Here is a 23,182-nt window from a genome sequence, read left to right as displayed (position 1 = left end):
TAGCTGTTCCATCTAGTTTATAACTTGTCTCTAGAGCTGGTTGAAACTTGAAATGTCCATTCTGCAGGAAATTCTGGTGTTTTTTTAAAAAAAAATTCTGAATTTGAACAAAAAGTTGCAATTTTGAAATTTCCTCAAACAAAATTTCTGTGGGGGAGGAGGTGGTTTTGTCATCCAAAAATATTGATTTGGATTTCATTTTTTAAAACTATTTGTTTTCATTCTCTGATATTTTTATTGTATTTTACATTTTAAAATGAGGGTTTATTTCAACATGAAATTTTTTATAATTTATTATTGTTTGTTGCTATACCTGTTTTGGGTTCATGTAAAAAGACTGCTGGTTCCTCAAATGTGACTCTCCTATCCCATTAATGTCTCCGTGGGGTATCTGAGAGGATAAATCCTTGTTCAGGTCCCAGACCAGTGTTCAAGATAATAAGAGGGCAGGGTGGGGAACTGCAAACCCAATTAGGATCTTCGGTCATGTTTACACAACACTTATGTCGGTTACTACACTGTCAGGGGAAGACAACAGGTTAGCTGGAGAACTAATCTATCAAGGGGAAACTGAGACACTACATGCAGGAAAATGGTAAATTACTGTTACATTTATTTTTATATGACTCTTAAAGTTCACTCACCTGAATTGTCAGTAAAGGTCCATCTGAGTAAACAGTTGTCACTACCTTCACTAGTAAGTTGATTACTGGATTCTAGGTGAACTGTAATATTTACAAACTACCTTTAGACTAATGCAGTCAAACTTTTATTAAGAGAGAAACTTATTCATTTTAGATCTATCAACTACATAGAACATAGCCAGGTTAATATACTATAAGTGTATGCATCAACTTGTTACCATGCTAGGTGCTTTCAAGAAAAGGTAAATCAAGTACACTCTTCTAAATGCATGATTTGGGTATATATATATATATATATATATATATAGGGACAAGATGGCCAATGTTTGTATGGTGGGTCCTGCACTTTTCTTGGGGGGGAACTAAGACAACACCCTTTGCCCCTGCTCTTGAGTGCCAAAGGTCCCGCTAGTGGCCCAGGAAGGTGGTAGAGGAGGGAAGCGGGGAAGGGGTCTGTGTTTGCTCCACGCTCTGAGTCCCAGCCCCTCTCAACCCTTGTGAATTTCTTACCTTCTTCTCCCTTGGGTGGGGTTACCCCTGGTCCTTAGACACTGTGAGAGGGAGTCTCCCTGCCCTGCCAGGGCAGGCTCTCCCTTACTTTGGTTCTCTGGTCTTTCAGCTCTCACAACACATCTCTAAGCTCCCATCCTCTCTCCTTCCTCCTCTTCCCCTGACTGCCTGAAGCAGGGGGGTTTATTAGGTTCCTGACAGGGCTTAATTGACTACAGGTGCTCCAATTAACCTGTAGCAACCCTCCCTAGTCTACAGGGAACCATGCCTTAATTAGCCTAGGGCTTATATATTTCCCCTCGGCCACTGCTCCCTGGCCCTCCTGTATCACATATCCTCGCTCCCCTGCTCAACACCACAGGGTTGGGCTACTTGGGATGAGACAGTGTTGTTGCGACATGCTGTCCGCATTGCCATGTTGGCTTCTGGCTCTATGCTGTATTGGAAGTGGAAAGGTTGTAGGGATAGAAACCATCTAGTCACTCATGCATTCCTCTCCTTGTTTGTGTGCATCCATTGGAGTGGGGCGTGGTCTGTCACAAGGGTGAACCACTGGCCAAGCAGGTAGTACCGTAGTATCTCCATGGCCCATTTAACCGCTAGGCATTCTTTGTCTACTATGGCGTACCATTGCTCCCTGGGCAGGAGCTTTCGCCTAAGGTAAAGGATTGGGTGCTCCGCATCCCTCACCATCTGTGGAAGGATGGCCCCAAGTCCTACCTCTGAGGTGTCTGTTTGTAGGAAACTCCTTTTTGAAATCTGGAGCTATGAGCACTGGATGGCTGCAAAGGGCCGTCCTTAGGTCTGTGAAAGCTTCTTCTGCCACTTCAGTCCACTTAACAATCTCCGGGCCACAAGCTCTTATCAGGTCCATCAGAGGCGCTGCCCTTGTGGTGAAGTGAGGTATGAACTGGCAATAGTTCCTCACTATCCCTAAGAATGCTCTGACTTGCTTCTTGCAGATCGGGCAAGGCCATTCCTGTATTGCCTTCAACTTTGTTCCATTCAGCCTTCACCAGGCCCCTTCCAACTACATACCCAAGGTATCTGGCCTTGGCTAACCCTATTGTATATTTGGATGGGTTAGTGGTAAGGCCAGCCTGTCTAAGAGTATCTAATACCACTTCCACTTTCCCCACATGCGTCTCCCAGTCAGGGCTATGGATTACCACATCATCTAAATAGGCGGCAGCATACTTGGCATGGGGTCGAAGTAATCTGTCCATCAATCGTCGGAAAGTCGCGGGGGCCCCATGGAGCCCAAAAGGGAGGACGGTATATTGGAAAAGCCCATTGGGTATAGAGAGCTAACCCTATTGTATGACTACATGAAGTGGCAGAAACTCCATGGCCTCATATCTCCTGGCTTCCCCCCCTTGCCCATGGAGGGGTTTGTAAGTGCCTATCTTCCATCTGTGTATGCTTCTTATCTCTTGTCTTGATGTTGCAGAGTGATATAGGAGCCAGGAAACAGCTGCCAGGTGTTTCCTGATGCTGTGTGGGGTCCAGGGGAGTGAAGAAGGGAGCTCAGTTAGTCCTCATCCCAGATTCCAGGTATTCCAGAATGGAAGGGTATACAAGCCACAGATGCTTAAACAGGCTTATTTTGTATATACATAATTAATATTTATTATTCAGTGCAAAACATAAATGTAAGTACAAACAAATGGACTGGTAGTGAATGCGTTACATTTAGTAGAATCTTCTACTTGAAAAAAGCATTCTAGAACATCTTCCAGAATGGAATGCATTTTTCAGTTAGGGAGAATTAATATGAACACTTATATACTGTTTCACTGTGTATCTTCTAGTATTCCAGTGACTACAGTAGCCTGATATGCTGCATGCTCATCTATATAAAATGGATAGATAGCATAGGAATTTTAAATTTAAGGCACAGGCCTTCCATCAGAGAGAGATATTTAGGGCATCACAGTACAATTTGGCTTTTCATGAATATTGGTTTTGTGAGCTTTTTTTAGGCAAAGCTTCTGAAGCTTCTGAAATTTAACATTTTACCTCCCTCAGAAAGAATCCAGACACTTCCATATACTAATGACAAAAGAAGGATCTCCAAGATACTAGTGGAAACACCTACTTGAACATTAATAAATAAAAGGCCATATAGGTAATTTGTTACTACTTATGCAGTCAAATTACTAGGGAATATATTTTTGAGACCTCCTTTTTGTAAGCTGAAGTACTAAAAGTATATGGCAAAAAGTTAATCAATGTAACAAATGACCGATCTCTCTGTAGGACAATGTTCCCTCTAATTTTTGACAGGCCGTATGTACAAAAAAATTCTTCTGTGCAAATTATTGTGCTTTTGTGCAAATTTTTGTGCACACTGTGTTTTGCTGTGTGCGCAGGGTTTAGGATCTGTGTACACGCATACATGCACACAGCTTAGAGGGAACAGTGCAGGACATGCTGTTTTTAATATAAATCTATGTTAATGCAGTAAATCTGTATGAATACGGTAAGTTTCTCCAGCTTCATTGAACAGAAGATAAAAGTAGATTCAAAAAACCCCTCTGAAACTGTATCAAATGGAACCTTATGAGGCTAAGAAAGGAACAATGGTACAGAACTAAACGGTCTCAATAATTATTGTTTTAGACTCTGGTATTTGAAACAGATTTTTAAATTCACATTTTAATTTGAGTACCTGGCCTAGTTGGAGGGAGAAGATGCCCTTTTTTGAAAGGGGGAGGGTTTTCTTGTAAACACTAGCCTTTCCTGAAAATCAAATAGTGGAGAATTATGATCAAAATTGCTTTATCTTGGCAAGATTGAGTTTGTTAGCTGTGTTTATCCTTTTACAAATCAGTGGTCACATTGTGGTTCTGCGAGCTTCAACAATGCTGGAAAAGGAGAAGTAACTTGAGTGGTCCACCAATGCTGGAGAAAAACATCATGGGGGAGAGTTAGATGCAGACATAAGGTTCCTCTCCTCCAGAATATGCCTGGTGTAGGGGGCCCTCCCTATCATTTTGGAGCTGAGGAATTTTCTGTTCCTCCCATGTTTTTGACTCCTTGGGTAACAGTTAGGGATATAGAAACCTCCAGCCCCACTCACTCACTTTTCCCTCCCTTGGGGGTCTCTTCCCCATCACTTTACCTCCTCCTTTCTCTGTGCCCTCCTCTCTCTCCCTCCCCCCATGAAAAAGCTCTCATCCTTCTGTCTTCATTCTACATGCTCTTCTTCCATATTCCTTGCATATCCTCAGTTCACCTCTGTTCATTTGCTGCCTGTTTGCTCCTGTTACATGTCCGTCCCTCTCAATTTCACCTTCAAGATCACTTGTTCTTTGCTTATCCCTCTTCAATGTCTCCATGCGCTGTTACTACTGAAAAAGCAAAAGCAAAACTTCAGCTTTGTGAAAATCCATGTGATGTAGGGTGCAGGTAGGAACTGCTGCTTTAGGAGAGGGGTTCGCCAGAAACCTGTCCCTCCACCCCACCACATATGTGCCTCCCTAATTGGCCACCTAGTGTATCTGTGGTAAGTGTTGCCATGGTTTTTATATAGAAATGAAATGAAATGAGAACAGTGTCAGGGAAAGAAGAAACTAAAAACAAGACGAAGGTTGGTCATTTGCACTGCATCCATATCCGTTACGTAGTGACCTATTTTTTTCATTGGAATTATCTCAATCTAGAGCATAGACGGACCTTAAATAGGTCAATACTTTGCTGACTTCTGGAGAAATATTAATGGCTGCATTTTTAAGAGTTTTATAAATTCCCTTTATATGACTATATAATATATACCCATGTCTCTTTGGAATCACCACTACCTTTGTTACATGGAACCTCAAAATACCTTACACAGGTGAGCTTGAAATCATCGTTTTGAAATGGTGGTATGGGGGGAACTGACTTTCTACCCTTTTATTTTTGAGGCTTAGCAATAATGTCACAGATCAGAAAGTGAAATTAATTTGAAACTAATTCAGCTCCAAGAAGATTGACTTTGTGTGGAAACCCACCATGTATAAAATGTAAAATGGTTAGCAACCTTTTCTGGCCTGGGATGTTTTCAGGATTGGGATAGCAGGGTATATTGCATGGCAAAACTGAGTTTCATTAGCAGATCTACATAGGGAAGCTTACACTGTGGCTCCTCATACTGTAGCATACCTTTTCTCTACCCAGTGACATCCATTTTTCACTTTAGTGGTCAATAAAATTCATGCCATTTGTATTTGCAAAATATCGCAAATATATTGAATATAAAAATCTGATCGTTAGAGTAAATTAAGTATTAGTTATTATATATTCACCTATTTTTCTCTTCTATTAGAGGCCAGCAGATATTTAGTGCATTTGGCCCTCAGCATTTTTTAATATAATTGTTTCACTTTTGTTTTTTCTTAAATTATTTTTTCCTATTATATAAATATGTATTGCAGTTTATAGACATTTTGACTTTCTGCTTATTGTTCCATGTTATATTTCCAGACATTCAGAGCCATAAATAAATTATGCTTTGTTTTACTCTTGAAGAAAGGCAAATTGCATTTTAAGAATTTTATAATGTTGCTTGTATACATAATATGTGGCTCTCAACTTGTATAAAGTTGTTATAACAAACTGATCACAAGACTAGAAAGACCCATAACATTTATGTTGTGCTGCAAATAAATGGAGATATATTGTATTGGATTATGTTGCACATTAGCATTTCTAATGAGTTTTTCCAGTGTATTAGCTCTGTGATGGAGGATTACCAATAATGGACAAAGAAGCAGTAAAGGCTATTTTTTCCTCATAATTCAATTTTATATTTAAATGCTGAAATCTTGGGGCTACTTGGTAGGTTTCACTAATGCCACATCCAGGTTTAATTTCTAACCTTAGTCTCCAATTCCCTTAAGTTTTCAGTGGTGTGGAACAATGGTGAGCTAGTATACGTTCATAGCCTGTAAGAATTAGAGGAATCATTATGATCATATAGTTTGACCTCTGGCAGAACACAGGCCATAGAATTTCAAACAAGGATTCTTTCATTTAGTCCATTCCTTTTCTGGGTCATATAAAGAGTACTCTAGGGAGCCATCAAGTAATGGATGAAATTATTTCTACAACCAATCAATAATACTTTTTCATTGGCTAGAAGGATCATTATGGAATAGTGCACTGCATTGTATTGTCCAAAATTTACAAACTTTGCTAATTAAAGTTATATTGGTATTTAGACAATAAAATAAAAATAACTGTAATTTGAGAACCACACACTTCATTTAGTACAATGGGAGCTTCAGGTGATGGGAGTTCCATCCATCCATTTCTTTTTGGAGTTCTTATAAGAATCCTCAAAATTAGGGGGAATTAAAGAAGTGAAAAATGAGAGAGGACTCGTTGGGATATAGAAATACCACCACTGAGTCAGGGGGAACATCTAAAAGAACAACTTATTTCCAACAGCTCATTGTAAATGCTTTGGCCTTTGAAAGTCTATTAGTAGGCAGTAAATATTTTCATAAATGCTTCTCTTGAGATTACAGTATTTACAATGCTTGAGAAAGTCAGCTGGAAGACAGTATCCTGATACTGCAGTGCTGTTCAAAATTTTATAATGGCTTTGGATGTATAGGCCTGAGTCTTATAAAAATGATTTTTGCATTTTCAAGCTACAATACCTATATATTTTTTTAATACTTGTTGCCACGATTGAATGTTGACATTGAAGTAACAACTTGCAATGCCAGCTGTGGTTTGCAAAATATCTAATTTAACAATAAACCTCATTTACAGGTTGTCACAATTAATCAGATAAAATTAGGTGTAATAATGTCCAAGTAGCCCCTATGCAAAGCTATAGCTCATTATATTATAGATTTAAACCAGTGAGTGGATTAGTAAAGTAGATGGATTTTTCTTCTCTTTCTGTTCGTTTCCAAGGTAATGTTTTTTACTAAATGTAGCTGAGAGCTGGAGGCTTGTAATCATTGTTGCTAAAAAAAAAAAATAGAACTGCGGCAGTCAACATTAACATGGCATCATAAATATTAACCCACTGCTTCAGTGTTCCGACCCTTTTCCCAATTACTTAGCACCAGTGTTATTCAAAGAAAGAGTAAAGACCCTGATAATTCATACAATAGAAAGTTTAGCAAACAAAAGCTTACCCATAAACAGTGCACCATACCAACATTTGACATTAAAAAAAAAATCAAAACTGTGACTTCACCAAAAGGACAGACAAATTCACTAGGGCGTAACGCGCTATTCTAATTAAGAGGCTCAGACATGCCTTACCCTTATGTTTTGGCACTTCAGACCTGCAACTCCATAAATAACGAGTCACTTCCAGTGAGGGATATTCGTGACTTAAAAAGAATTTTGGCTGTATTTGGGGACTATTTAGCATTAAGTGTTTTAAAGTTCTTAACTAATCTGTTTCTCAGAAATCTGTAATCTCACATGCATCTTTTTAGGACATGTAAAATACTATCTGAAGAGCTGTAATTTTTCAAGCAATCATCCATATCTTGAAATCCTTCCAGTATAAATTCTTATGCAAATGGGGAAAAAAATTCAGGTTTGTTTCCTCCCTAAGCTTAGGTGGCCTGTCTAGAGAATAATGCAGCTCTTTAGCAGAGCTGCGTGAATAACTGATTTTTCATTTGGTTGCCAAACAGAACATTAAAATAGCCACTTATGTTTGGTTTGAACGAAGCAGAGAGAGAAATCTCAACTCATTCTGATTTTTTTTTTTAAAGCAAAGTTATGCAAAGCCATACAGATGGGCCAAATCCTGAATTCCTTAATCAGCTTTTACCTAATCCTTGTCCAGGCAAACTTCCCATTTAGTGTCATACTCTACCAAGCAGTAGATAATACATGTCAGTAAGACCGCTAACTCTAAAACACTTTTCAGGATTATTAGGAGCCTACAGACAATGAAAGTGTGTGTAAATAATATTCTCACTAACCAAATCTGTTTCCTATGTGCAAGCATATTTCCCCTTGATTTCCTAATGCTATACCAATGCGCTAGAGAACATAAGCAAGGACAGCAGTGGGGTTAGTGGAGAACCATCTCTGCCATCGTTGCACTCACGCCTATAGTAGGAGAAAAAATATCTAACTGTGGTTGACTGGAAGAACACAACCCAAGGTTATTCATTTAGATTCTGATTATGCTCTCAAGTACATACATGGGGCTGTCACTGAATTATCCTTCACTATTGTTTGCCTCCAACATCACTATCTAGCAGTAGAAAATGGTAGTGTCTTTTGAAGGGTAATCTTTCTTTAGAAGGCTGGTACTTCAGAGCAGAGAACTGGAACCGGAGGATAGTGCTAGAGGTGCTTTTGGTACCCAGCATACTGCTCCGTTAAACTTAACCATAGCTTCTGGTCAGAGATTTAAAAAAAAAAAAACTTAACTATTGTCACTCTTAAAATTGTTTTTGTTTTGTTTTTATATTCACTGAATCGTGAAACTGAATGCTAGGGAGACATTTTGGTGTGCTGTAAGAATAGGTCTCTTTTCCTAGCTACGCAGATATTTTCACACCAACTTATGTAAACAGGTAGACATAGAATATCAGTAATTTATCTTACCTATCCACTTCCCAAATTACCCCTGATCTTAGAACTGAAGCCTCCAGCCTGCTTAAAAAAAATCACATGAAATTAGCCTCAAGATACCAATTTAATGATGTACTTTTAAAAAATTAACAAGCCATTGGAAAAGACATGACATGACTCATTAGAGAGCACTACAGCACAGACTGTGGTTGATCTCTTATTGTGTTCTGAGGACTGCCTTTTTCATTTAAACAGAAACTCCTATATCAGAGTGGAATTAACCAAACCAGTTGTAGAATGATGCTAGTGCTTGAGGAAATAACTTAATTATTTTTATGCTTGTCATATCTATCTGATCCACTCTAGTGGATTACAGTGCACCCAGATTAAATTAACTTGCTCAGGTTTAATAGAGATGAAATAAATGTCTGGTTTTTGTCTGTTTTAGGGAGGATTCATATGAATTTTTAATGATGGGCGAACCTCAAAAAGCTCAAGGGTTTAGTGTGATTTTTAAATACTTTCAGCTCCCTTTTGGGATCCTAGGTAAACTTATCTGAATCCATTTGGTCTATAAAAAAATAATAAAAAAGAAAGTTGTTGGATTGACTGAAAGTATGGAATGCATGAGGAAAGGGGAAAATATGACTCAGATCAGAATTGTGTAGGAGAAAAGAAAGGGTGAATCTATCTTCGTGAATTCTATCTACGTGAATCTATCTTCATCTATAGCTACCACAACTCTAAAGACACCAACAACAGAGGCAGTCACAGTTGTCTGCTGTACCTTGTATTAAAAAGGCAATGAATTGACTTGGTAAAGAAAATAAAATGGAAGGTGACGAGCCTGCTTGATGACCCAGAATGGCATTGTATATAAAAAGAGAGCGGGAGGACTAATTTGTTTCTGCTTTGATAGTGCCAGACAGAGCTGTGCTTAGTTATTAAAAAAAAAAAGAGGGTAACTGTGTCCTTGTGATGGGGTGTGTACCTCACAAAGGCCATGAACAGGTTAATGTGGGCCTGACAGGCCAAATATCACACCTGGTAGCAGCTATGAGAGAAAGAAAGCCAGGCTTAATTGATGAAGTCCACCTAGGGAGGGGCTGGGTGGTGATTATAAAACCAGAAAGTTCGTAGCAGAAAGAGGGCTCTGAAAATACTGCCAACCCTTACAACAGTATATGGGGAAAAGATGAGCTACCAATGGAGTGGAAATATACAGTTTAGTCCCAGTGTGGAAACCAGGAAAGCTGTGAAGAACACCTGATGCATACAGGACAATTGCTCTTACATCATGTGTGGATAAAGTCATAAAAAGAATGGTGACTGAAAGATTAACTATCTAGAGAGAAATGGATTTATGGACAATCTGCAAAGTGAGTTCAAGAGGGGAAGGAATACAGTTGAGCATATAGTAGACAGAAACATACACACACAAAATGAGAAAAAGAATGTATGAGTAGCTTTCCTTGATATTGAAAATGCATCTGAAACATTATGGAGAGAGGGCTTATTGAATCCATAACATCCATGGGCATAAGAGGAAGAATGTATAGGTGGATAAAGGATTTGTCAAGTAAAAACTATGTAGGTCAGAATTGGGAAAGCTTACTGTAACATATACACATGGTACTCCACAGAGGAGTGTCATCTGCCCTACCTTATTCAATATAATGATAAATGATCTCCCAAAAAGGATGAGTGCAAGAATAGGCACTTCCTCATTTACAGATGACTCTGCCATATGGTCTAAAAACAGGAACCAGAAAATAACTGAGAAGTGAATTAACAAAGCAGTTAGGAAAAGTGTGGAATGGGAAAAGTAGGGCTTTAATTTTTCAAATCTCAAAACTAAAGGAATGACCATCATTAAAAAGAAAATTTTAAGAGTGTAAACACTCTGGACAGCAATTTTTGGTCAACACACTTTTAACAGAGTGTAAACTCTATGTGGACAACAAATAGATATAGTTAAGAGCTACAATTCCTGGGTGTGACATTTGTGAGAGCCAGCTAACATGGAAGGATCACATAGATTTTACCTTTACATTTATCTACAATATTTTCTATCTACTTAGAAGTATTTCTGGAACCACCTGGGACATGGATAAGAAAGCAATGGTAATATTTTATAGAGCATGAATAAGATCAATCCATTGAGTACAGATGCCAACATTTATTTCAGCATCAAAAACAAACCTAAAGAAGCTAAAAGAAAAGGAGTAAATGTGGCACCTTAGAGACTAACAAATTTATTTGAGCATAAGCTTTCGTGAGCTACAGCTCACTAAGAAGCTAGACTCAATTCTAGCCCAGGCATTACACATTGCATGTGGTGCCTTCATCACGACTCCTTTGTGTGTAATGCAGATAGCTGCTAGTGAAATGCCTGTAGCATTAAGAATGAAATTATTGGTTTTAACCATTTGGGCAAAAGTCAGAGGAAACAGTGATGATGGAAACACTAGCAAATATATAAAGAACATGGGGAATTTAGTGGACAGCATGACATGGGGAAACCAAAAATGCCTAATGTTAATAAGATTAAAATATAGACAAAGGAACAAAGAAAATAAATTAGCATATATAGTGAAGGGAAAATGCATATTGTCCATAAGTTCATAATATAAATGTGGAACTATACAATGAGATGACAAGGGGAAGGAGAGCTAAATACTGAAATATAGCAAATTGCTATATATATGGTAAATGGAACAAGCATTGCCAAATATTTTATGGATGGGTCGAATGATGAGAGAACTGGGAGAGCAGGGAGAGCATTCTGTGTCCCAATGCCTGGACTAAAGAAATCCATTAGATGATTCAATTTTGTAGCTTTTATGACTGTCAAACTAGCAGGAATAATGTTGGTGTTATATTGGATAGTGAATCTGACAAGATGACAATGGAGACAGGTCTCATATTCAGTATCAGGAATACACAGGAGTAAACATTGAAATAGCATGGATTCTAGTGCATGTTCGGATAGCAGGAAACGAGGTGGCAGATAAAGTAGCAAAAATGGTGTAACAACAACAAAAATTGACATAGAGGTCCCTCTAAGTGAACAGATGTTTAAAAATCTAATTAAAAATGAAGAGAATAAAAGAGGAGTGGCAGGAACTATGGACAAAGGAAATAAGGTGGAAAAGTTTTCATTAAATATGCCCCAGAATCGAAAATGCTGACCTACTGCAAGAACCTGAGAGAGAGTGAGATAGCTCTACTACACATACTTACTGTTTAAGCCACAGTGTTCGGTAACTTCTCCTTAAATAATAAATACAAAGCCGGGCTGTGTGAGACATGCAAGGTCAAAGAAAGTTGATCACATCCTCAGAGTCTAAAGAGTGTAACATTGATAGGGAGATTTTGTATGACAAACTCAGGCACCTAAAAATTACAAAGTTTACACTAAAATACCCAGTAAGAGCATCAGGAAAATGGGGCAACACTAAAAGCAACATTACAATTTAAAAAAAAATATTGAGGAAAAAAGAGACTAACTATATTTCATGAAATCCAGCACCTGATGGCTATGGCCTCAGAATGTGAGTTTGTCATTAAATACAAGAAGAAGTAGAAGAAAGGGGGCTGTAGGGAGAGAATCTGCAGTCATTCGTTGGAGGATAGAAGAGGTAGGAAGTGCTCCGGGTAGGCAACAAGGAGTCTGAGGGAGTAGACCTTGACTGCCAGCTATGGTATCTGTGGCTGGAGCCTAGGGAAGGCTTGGATTCTCCTATCGCTCACTGGGGAAGGTGGGATGACTCCATCTGAGGTAAGGAGTGTAAGGACCACAGAGCCCAGGGATAGATGGAAGACCTGCTATAAGGTTATTAGACTGTAGCTTGGTTGGATTCTGTTACCCCAGAAGAGGTGGACTAACCCTGGCTGGAGGGCTAAGTTGTGGGAACGGAGACAACTGCGGTGATGGTGCAACCATTGACAGGCAACACCACATGAGGAGATAGCTACTATGCCAGGTCTGACCATAGGAGGTGCTCCTATAGTGAGTGAACCCTTTTACAGTCCCTCAGGTATATTTTACTATATCACAAAAATCTTGGGTAGATCCAGAAGTCTGGGTCTAGTGTAATGCATTCAACCTTAAAGAGAAATAGAAAGTTAAATCACAATACCACTTACAATGTTGAGAGATTGATCCTGTGAAATTCCTGGATGCATGTGTAGTTTACCAGATCTTGCTGTACTATGAAGTTACTTCCTGAGAGGCTTCAAAATTGACAGCTGAGTTTATTTATTTATTTTTTAAAAAAAACTTATATCCCAGAGCTGCCAGCATGATATTCTTCACCCTTGATGAGAGACACACTCCGGGCGGTGAAATAACAGAGAACTAACTTTCTTTGTTTTTTGTTTTTTTTAAGGTTAAGTGACTCAAGAACAGAGGTCTATCTGCCTGCTGGGATTTTTATGTGAGTCTAAACAAATTAGGCACCCAACTATGACTGAATTTCAATGGGATCTGTGCACCCAACTAAAGCTGGGTGGGAAATGGTTTTCCCATCCCATGAAAATTTCAGAAAAAAAATTAAATTCCGCATCGGGATGAAACTGAGACCTTTCAAAATTGTTCATGAAAAACCAAAGTGAGGCCCACCTCAGAGGCCAATAACCTAATGATTAGGGCACTCTCATGGACTCTGAGACTCAGGTTCAAGTCCTTGCTCTGCCTGACTCAGACCAAGGGTGTGAACCTACCTCTCACATCCCAGGTAAGTGCCTTAAGCACCAAACTGTTGGTTATTCTGGGGTCAGTCTTTCTGTGGCTTCGATCAGAACTTCTATCTTGGACCTGAGAAACCTTCCCTATAAAAGGTTCACTGAAACTGACCCTTTCCCACATAATGTTTGTTTCAATGAATTAGCATTGTTCACTGAAAATCTGTTTAGTTGAAATATTTCCAACCAGTGCTACACCTGCTCTCTGTGGGTGCCTCTAAAAATCCCAGCTGCAGTGTCATACTTTTTTGAAAAATGTTGCTGACCCAAAAGGAAGGTTTCAGATATCTTTGTTTCCTAATAGCTGCATTTCAGAGCAGATTACGCTCCACAAGAGCTTTAGGCTTTTTATTAATGGAAGGGCCAAAAATCTGCAAACAAATTACAAATACCGCTTCCATAGTGCCAGTGTTAGATGCTTGCAACCAGGCTAGTTACATTTTAAAAGCTGTAAAGAGGAAACTTCACCCTAGCTTTTTCATCAGGCTGTTAAAAGGCTTGCTGTAAAGAGAGGGGTAAATTATCCTTCACTAACTGGGAGCAGAGGCAGTTTCAAATAATCCTAGTCTATAATTAAATTTTTTTGGTTGTCCATTACCTTCAACGAAATTCTGAAAACCTTGATAAATGGACATTTGTAAAGTGCTGCAAAACTGACACTCCCTTTGAAATACTAAGTAACTAATAGCCGTACTCAGAGGGTGGCTGTCAAACTTGGTGTTCAACCCAGACCATTGAGAGGTTTTATCACCACTTGTCTTATAACCCTGAGTGCGTTATAATGATCTGCTGGTGTAGCTCCCAGTCCAGACGCTCCCAGTCAGCATTCAGCAGCCCTGGTTCAGCAACTCTGACTCCAGCAGCCTGCTTGTTACAGTAGAGCCACACACTGGTGACCACCAGCCTTGGTTACTATTAGCAAAGTGATCCCAACACCCTCTCTTCCACACACAACCCCGCCCCCCGATTCCTGAATTTCTCCAAAACCATCTGTCCTGAAAGGTCCAGCCCTTTCGTGGAACATTCAGAGGAGTAATAAGGTCTATTGCTCCTTTAAAAAGACAAAAACACAGCAGTTTGTTCTGGTTCCTGTTCCTCCCCCACTGATGCTTGCTAGTGTGCAGATTCTCTTCCTGCTGCAATGACCAATACAAATGAATAACGCATTGAATTTGGGTCATACCTACTTTGAGGTTTTGGCTTCTTTCCTGTGTCTGGAGAAAATCTGTTTATCAACCCCCTCTGACAAACCTGGTTTAAACACCCTTTTGTGAGAAACTTTAAAGCAGTGGTTCCCAAACTTGTTCCGCTGCTTGTGCGGGGAAAGTCCCTGGCAGGCCGGGCCGGTTTGTTTACCTGCCGCATCCGCAGGTTCGGCCGATTGCGGCTCCCAGTGGCCGCGGTTCGCTGCTCCAAGCCAATGGGAGCTCCTGGAAGTGGCGCGGGCCGAGGGACGTACTGGCCGCCACTTCCCGCAGCCCCCATTGGCCTGCAGCAGCGAACCACGGCCAGTGGGAGCCGCAATCGGCCGAACCTGCGGATGCGGCAGGTAAACAAACCGGCCCGGCCCGCCAGGGGCTTTCCCCGCACAAGCAGCAGAACAAGTTTGGGAACCACTGCTTTAAAGCATAATATTAGGGAGAATCCAAAATATCCCAAGCTAATTCATTAAAGTTTGATGTTATTGCTATTTCATTCTAGTACACAGTACATCAACATTGCCTCCATCAACATTGTTATGTATATTTTACAATGATATTATTGGCCAGTGTGGTGTTAGCTTTCAAATGATACCTCACATGGAATATTTTTGTGTAAAAACCATTGCAGTATACTGCATGGTGTGACTGCAGGGGTGCTTAGCCTCACGGTGGCATGCTTTTGCAAAATAAATACATGAACTGCCATAGTTTATGGTGCTAGCATTCAATTATGTTAACCCATAATTGCTAGTGTTTGTAGCAGATCCATGTGATGGCACTAGAATTTGTCAAGGAAATCTGATGTCCAGCATTTGTGTGTGTGTAAGGGGGGGAGGGGGGGCTTAACTCTGGGTGAATTATCCACAGTTATAAGAATATTTTTGTTTTCTTTTTTAAAAATGTTCTCCCTTGTGTCTGACTGCTTGGAATTTCCTACTTTCCACCTATGCAAGCAATATACAGTTGAATGTTGGTTTAAGAACTGTGGTATCTATCACTGGTACTGTTGCATAGAGCTTTTTGGACAGAGCTGAACTAGGCCAGCATATACTGGGCATTTCTCTATGCTGATGTGTGGAGAAATGGCATACATTTTTTTACCATGTTAAAATATATTTTCCTCGATACTTTTGTCTTAAATGTTAATAGTAATAATTATTCACTTAGATGTGATAAATATTTATGGACGGTATTTAGGATACGAAGAGTTATTGCTCAATATTCAGTCTTCAAGTCTTAGGCCCAGACTACAAGTGGCATCTTGTGAAGCCATTCAGAGATGAGGTAATTTTTTTCTCTCCTTTGCCTAGGGTCTGAAGTTTCACAGCACTGTGAGCCTTCTGTGAAATCTGCTGAGTGAACTTGTGTGTGTCTTCTGTACTGTAATCTTTGAAGATTTGGCCTTAAGAAGTGTTCTCTTTGAAGATGTTTTATTTACAATTTAACATATTTCAGTGGGTTGGTCATATAAAATCACTTACTGCCTTGTGCATTCAAATTACACAGCTATCAAGACTGAGTCTTGCATAAATACATAATTAGTGAATCTTATGTAGTTACTTTATATGTTCCGACTGATTTTTTTTTAAAAAAACGACCACCAAGCTCTTCTCCATCCTGTAAACACTTAGGACCAGACTGGCTTTTAAATCAAAGACCCATAAGTAGTGCAGTGGAGCTATGAAGCCCTAGGAAGAGCATTGTGCCTCAGATTGGGTTCCTTTTCCACTCTAGAGAGGGCAGATGCAAAACATTGCACTGAAATGAGAGAATATATATACATACACACACACATACTTAGGACTCTTTCTCTTTCCCCCAACTTTAAATTCTGCATTTGGCTTTCCACCATGGATTTTATATCACGAAGCTGGTGGTTACTGGTGCTGCCATCCACCTTTAAGAAGATTTTTAGATACTTTGGAGTTGACTCATTGTGTGTCTCAAACCTTAAAAATCAAAGGAAATATTTCAGCTTAATTTTCAAAATTAGGTTAAACAAAATGAACTAGATCTAGCCTATTGATCTTGTATAATTGTGTATTCCATTGTGGCATGATCATATGAAAAAACTCATAACACATGATAGTGTCCAAAACTAACCCTGACAAGGAAATGTTTTGCACACTTCAGAGAACATCTAATTCTAAATTTTCAGCAGGGAATAGCTATTTGTGAGAATTGCAATTTCCTGCTGTTGACAAGCTTGAATGATAAACGTGATGGCAAGTCTCAACATACAAGTGTTTGTCATCTCAACTGTTATCAGTCCCTTCAAAGTAATGGGCTTTTGTTCACCACCAGCAGAATTAAATTGAGCTTTTGATTTCCCCCCCAAGAGATTACAAATATTTCTTAATTAAAATATAATAGAGCATCAAAAGCTAATTCGTTAAAGTTTGATGTTATTGCTATTTCCTTCTAGTACACAGTACATCTGCCTCCATCAACAGTCTCTTTAATTGGCCACGACTTGTGGCAGCAACTCTACAAGGAACCTGGCTTAGGGATTTCAGTGTACTATGAGAGAGATCAAAGCTTTGGCCCTTCTGTTCCTTAAAGCTTCTCAGTTCCTGGAACCTCCCTTGTGCCATTTATTTTATTTGAACAGGCGTCCTTTTCTCTTTATTTTACAGCCAGGCAAAGCAAAATAATAGCTTGGATTATGTTAGTGAGAGAACTACTTCTTTTTGTGGAGGTGTCAGTAGTAACTATGTAGTTTGAGGTGAGCCCAGTCTAAGTCTTGGTTTGGAGTAATTTTTGTTTGCATGTAGGTATGAGAAGAAATCTTTCTGAAAATACGGAAAGTGCCAGTGTGACATCCTGTTTGGGGACACTCACAGCTGTGAACCTCTGTGTTACCCCTCAGCAATTGGGAGTGTTGCTGTTGCTAAGCTATATGTCAGCTGTGTGATACACTAGCTCATCAGCAGACTCTTCAGGACTCTGCCAAACCCAAACTAGGGACAATAGGTAACAATCAGTGAACCCCAATTCCTGAATTCCCCAGAGATGTCTCTCTGCAGTGTCCAGTCCCTCTCTCTGGACACTCACACAAACTATTAAGCTTGCTGCTTCCAAAGAGAGAGAACACCCACCAGCCTGTTAGATTATCTGAAGACTTACACTTCACTGTAATACACAGCACTGAGAGAGTTTTGTAATAAAACAAGAATAGTTGATTAACAAGAAACAGAGGTTTACGTGATCAGTAAGAATAAAAGACAGAAGTTATGGTTACAAGTAAACAAACAAAAAACATGCTTTCTAGTGACTAAAACTTAATTTCAGCAGTTTGTGATCTTTGTCTAAGCAGGTTTCTCACCTATAGTTAGTTTCCAACTACTCTTATCCAGCTTTCATAGGCTGAGAAGGCACTGAACCCTAAGTCCCCTCAGTGATGAATAACCAGATTGGCTCTTTGCCTGTCTTTATATTCCCCAAATAGCATTGTCTGTCTCAAGATAAGGAAAGCTCCCTGGAATGCAAATCCCCTCCCCCCCCAGCTTCATGATCATTAAACAGTCTTCTCCCCTGATTGTTAGCTTAATGCTTTGTTTCTCATCAGTTTTGTGCTTTTGGTCTCCATGATCTTGGTAGAGAGAGGGTATCATAGAGCAAACTCCAGACACAGGTGCAGTTCCTTAGCCGTTCAGGAATAAGTCATTTTCCCATCATGGTGCATTTTTCAGGGCAGAATTATTTAAGAATCTTAATTGTTATGAGCAGAAGCAAAAAAATCCCTTATTCTCATTTATACTAAGTCCCGTTTGTACTACCAGAGTGGTGTCAGGGGGCCTTAGTGTACATGAGAATCAGGCTCTCTGTCTTCAAAATATATAGTTCATACAGTGCTGTCCATGATACAATGATGAAGCAACTTGATCAACAACTTTATTTACTAAAAGAGCTGTAAATGACTTACTATTTGAAAAATATTATTTAAAGACAAACTTGATAGATTATCTTCTTCCCAGTGACTGACATACATTCACTGTCAACATAGCAAATTATCTGCTTGGAATCATTAGTTTTCTGTTTCCAATTGTCTGTTAAGAGAAGACAGAGATTGTGTGTGTGCATACCAAAAAGCATTTATCAGCCTCCTGATCAATGCAAAGGGTGGGTGAGGACTTTGTGGAGTACGATCCTGATAATATTACCCACAAACTACCTCTTTGCCATACATTATAGACAGAATCTGAAAACTGGTCCCGGATGTTTTATTTATGCCACTTACATGTAAGAAAGGCAACCTTAACTTTCTGCTCACATTTGAAGATTGTTTCCTTCATTCTTCAGCTAGAATAATTGAATCTGTCACTTTGGTCAGAGCAAGTTATTGGCTGGACTAGAAACTTGAGAATTGGATACAAGAGGAAGCACTGACAGATGATAGTCAGTCATTTATTGAACAATACCATAATATCATTCTAAACAGCACTTCAGCAAATATTTTTTAGTGTTCTGAATCTCTACTTTTAGTTCAAAAGGAAATTCAGTTTACAGACTGAAGCTGGTTTAGTTGTGCACAAATGGCCAGAGCCTGGACTTGCATTTATTCTAGACTTTTCCAGAGGTTTAAAGTATCAGAAAATCCATTTAAGTGGCCAGCTGGAGATACCCCAGGTATGCTGAATCCCCAGGTGACAGAGCTAGCATAGCCTACTCTACGCTGTCCCACCCAGCATAGAGGATGTGTGTAAGGGCCATGGCTGGAGCACTGTTAATCTAGCAAACTCTAGCTGGCAGAACAGGCCAGTGGGGCCTAGTGCTGCTGGTTGCTCTAAATCATTCCTTGGAATTGATACCTAACACCCAAAGATCAGAAAGCTACAAAGGTGGCTTCGAGCTACCTTTACATCAGTCTCCCACTCTTGAGCTGTGGTGGCTCCAAAAGAGCTGGTCCCCAGGATCCAGCCCACAATGTGTATTATAAATCAAGGAATACCTAACTGTGATTCAGATTAAACCATGAGATGTAACTATAAAATCTTTAGAATGTTGCCTTGTTGTGTTGTGGCATTGCCTACGTTTAATAGGGTCATAGCCCTTCTAATTTCTGGGTTTTTCTCACATATTCTGATACAATTTAAATTACTCTCTTCCTCAGATGTACACATGCCTTAATTTTATCAAGTCTACTTTCTTGTTGTTACAAATAAGATAAATAAAGACTAACAGAAAGCTCTTGTAAGATTGTGTGCAAAGGAAGACATTATTGCAGTTGTGAGAAATAATTCACCTCCTGATAGCAACAAATTGTATTTTCTATCTACAGCTGTTGTACAGATACATACTGCTTGATTCCTCTTGTGACTAGTCAGGTGCAATTATTTGTTTCATGGCATACATATTAAATATTGGTGAAATGCCTGATACTTTGTAAATTAAATCAGTTATTTTTGCTACAGTGGCTGCAGACTTACATGTCTCAGAGATAAACTATGATGCCAATGGGAGCTGCTGAGTACTCAGCACTTCTGAAAACACAGTCACTTATTTAGGTGCCTAACTATGGAGTTAGAAACCTACGTTTTGAATTAGAAAAATCTTGACCCCCACTATAACTGTCTGCTTTCCATGTTCTGCTGTGTCATTTGCAATCAATTGCTTTTAGAAAGTGTTATTAACTAGCCTATCTATTGAGGTTCTAGGAAGAAAGTACTATTGTGAACCTTTTGGTTTGTATTTTATAGATATTGCATGCAAATTATTATCCTGGCTCTTTCATGATTCTGTAGACATAATGCTAACCATGTGCTTCAATTGTGATTGTGTTGCAAGAAACTTTCTTTTGTAAATCAACAACATATAATCCTACACCTCTCTTATTTGAAACAACTGTATTTCGGGAAGTGGAGAAAATATACTCTGTTAAATCACACAGGATATTTGTGTATGTTGGGATATTAATGAAACTGAACAAAGCATTTTGATTATTATTATCATGTAAATGTTCTATTTGTATTCAGATATCTTTACTAGACATGGGGCCCACACATGACCTTTGATCTAAACACTTTCTGGACAAGATCCTCAGTTGGAGCTAGGCTGACTTACACTAGCTAAGAATCTACCTCACTCCAGCAGTACCACTTGGTCAGTAATGTCTTATCTAAGCCTGCCATGGCTCTAATCCTGGTCTGCTATTTTACTGTTGCATTACTGTTAATTGACTCTGTTATATATTGCCATTAAGAATCCATGACGAACATAAATTCCAACTTTGGTTATTTAACGTTGTGGTTTTTTTTAGAGGAACTATGACATCTCTGTTTTAACCTTGGTCTTTCAGTCTTTCCTGGTCATGTTTTCAAACCAGGGAGTAATGGTGTGCCAGTATTAACTTACATTTGTGCAAACTGCTGGGAATGTATTCATGCAAATTAGCTAATTGTGGGCTTTTATCTGATTTTTTTCCAGTCAGTTTCTAGGTGTACCTGTTGTGCCCATGCAGATGTCCAGTTCACATGTGTACATGCTTATTTAGCTATCTCTAGCCATGTGTGACTGGTTCCCCTCGGGGAGCCACCTGGAACTCGGGTACCGCTGAGCCCTCTGACCCACCAGACTGGGCTCCCTCTCACACTGTGGTGCTGTGACAAGTTGCAAAGCCCTCCCAACTTTCACTTTCACCAGCATTCATACAGGTAGGGACACACCCAGCTGCAGTTACACGCAGGCTCTCTGACCACCAGCTTCCCAGCCTGGGACCCCAGAGCAGTACTGTCCTGCCCTGGTCAAATCTGGCCTAGATATGGGTTTAACAACCAGTTTGCCTCTCCTTCAATGTGAAGAGGACCATGCACACTTGTAGTAACCAAGCTGAGATTCCCCCAAACACCTTAGTCAAATGCAACTAGTTTGGATTAAAATATAAAATATGTTTATTGACTACAAAAGGATAGATCTTAAGTGATTATAAGTGATAGCAAACAGATCAAAGAAGATTACCTAGTAAATAAACAAAACTACAAACTGAGTTTAACATACTAGATAGGTAGGATATGAATTAGCAAATTCTCACTCTGAGTGATAAACAGGTTGGCAGATTCTTAAGGCATAAGGTGCGTTGGCTTTGCAGCTTGGGTGTCCCAGGTTTTCATACACAGGCTAGCAATCCCTTAGCCTGGGACCATCAATTCCCCCTTGTTCAATCTTTATTCCTCAGCTGTTTCCAGGTGTGTTGTAGGGAGAATGAGGTACCCAGATAATGTCATTTTCCCCCTTTTAATTTGTCTTCCCAGTTGCTGGGAAGCTCTTTTGCTGTGACCTGGGTCAAACAGTTCCCATTGGGTAGTGCTATCTCTGAGAGGTTTCTACAGTTTCTGGGGTAATTCGTGTGCATTTTCTCAATAAGCCATTAACATTGTTTGGTCTTTTTATAGCCTGAAAGGCTGCTTGTGGGTGTTTTCAACCTCACAACATGTTTCAGTAACACATACATAGCCTAACTTTACAAACAACGATAGCACATCCAATGAGATATTAATGTCCAGCAGATCAAAAGTTTTAGAATGATACCCCACAAGGCATACTTTTTACAAAATATATCCTAATTACATGACAGTGGTGAATATTGGGGTGCCAAGGTGTCACACCATGTGTGAGCAAATCCAGCAGTAACAGTTTACATACAATCCAAGAAATGTATAAATGAACAGTCATAGTAGGAGTTAACATCGTGTGGTCAGACATGCTTCAGCACAGAGTCTGGCGGGGAGCCATGAGCCCTCCCCCCAGGGTGGACAGGGCAAGGAAGTATGTGAACAGGGAGGTAGCTAAATTCCTTTGGACCATTGGAGGGGCAGTAATTTCACATCCTGGCATAGTATATAGGGCAGTAGAGTTGTTTCGGGAAGATGGGGTTCACCTGTCCAACTTAGGTGCTGTCATGTTTTTAACTGATATAAAAGATGCACATTTGGAGATGTTTGGGAACCCAACTGGGTTTGGGGGGGAAGGCAGCCAAGCTAATTGCTGGAACCTCCTTGTGGCAGATGTCCAGTGCAGGTACTCCATAGGAAAGGAATACAGTGACTGGATAAATGGCTTGGAAAAGCACTTAAAAAGAGGTGTTCATTAAAGAAATGAACGGGATGTAATTGGGGACTCCTATGATTGGTACGGCAGGGAGCCAACTCCCCATTCTTATTTAACGTTGTGTTTTTTTTTTTAAAGGAACTATGACATCTCTGTTTTAACCTTGGTCTTTCAATCTTTCCTGGTCATGTTTTCAAACCAGGGAGTAATGGTGTGCCAATATCAACTTACATTTGTGCAAACTGAAAGCATGCTTCCATCTGCCTAGTCACTGCCACTCAAGCGGGTAGATTTACTGCTTTGACAGAAAACCCCCTTCCTTCACTGCAGTAAGTATCTACTCTTCAGTTCTAGAGAGGCACAGCTCCAGCTGTGCTACTGCCATGTTTGTAGCGTAGACATACCCTTTGTTTAAGAAAGCTCTCAAACTATTTAGAAATCACCTATCACTTTCAAGAAGCACCCTTTGCCACTTTGTAAGCATTAACT

The 23,182-nt window shown here is 39.6% G+C and overlaps 1 protein-coding gene across 2 annotated transcripts in view; it reads left to right on the top strand.

Moving 5' to 3' along the window:
- SNTG1 (syntrophin gamma 1) overlaps positions 1 to 23,182 on the top strand; it is an 814,219-nt gene that overhangs the window by 410,325 nt on the left and 380,712 nt on the right. Inside the window, exon 4 of one of the 2 annotated variants that reach the window (XM_074944402.1) lies at positions 13,091 to 13,138. The exons of the other annotated variant lie outside the window; for it this stretch is intronic. The gene's annotated coding sequence lies outside the window, so the exon portion shown is untranslated. The remainder of the gene's footprint in view (positions 1 to 13,090; positions 13,139 to 23,182) is intronic. 2 annotated transcript variants of the gene reach the window in all.

Source organism: Natator depressus, chromosome 2 (assembly GCF_965152275.1).
Source record: "Natator depressus isolate rNatDep1 chromosome 2, rNatDep2.hap1, whole genome shotgun sequence".
Lineage (NCBI taxonomy): Eukaryota > Metazoa > Chordata > Testudines > Cheloniidae > Natator > Natator depressus.
This window is presented reverse-complemented; position numbering and strand designations above follow the sequence as displayed.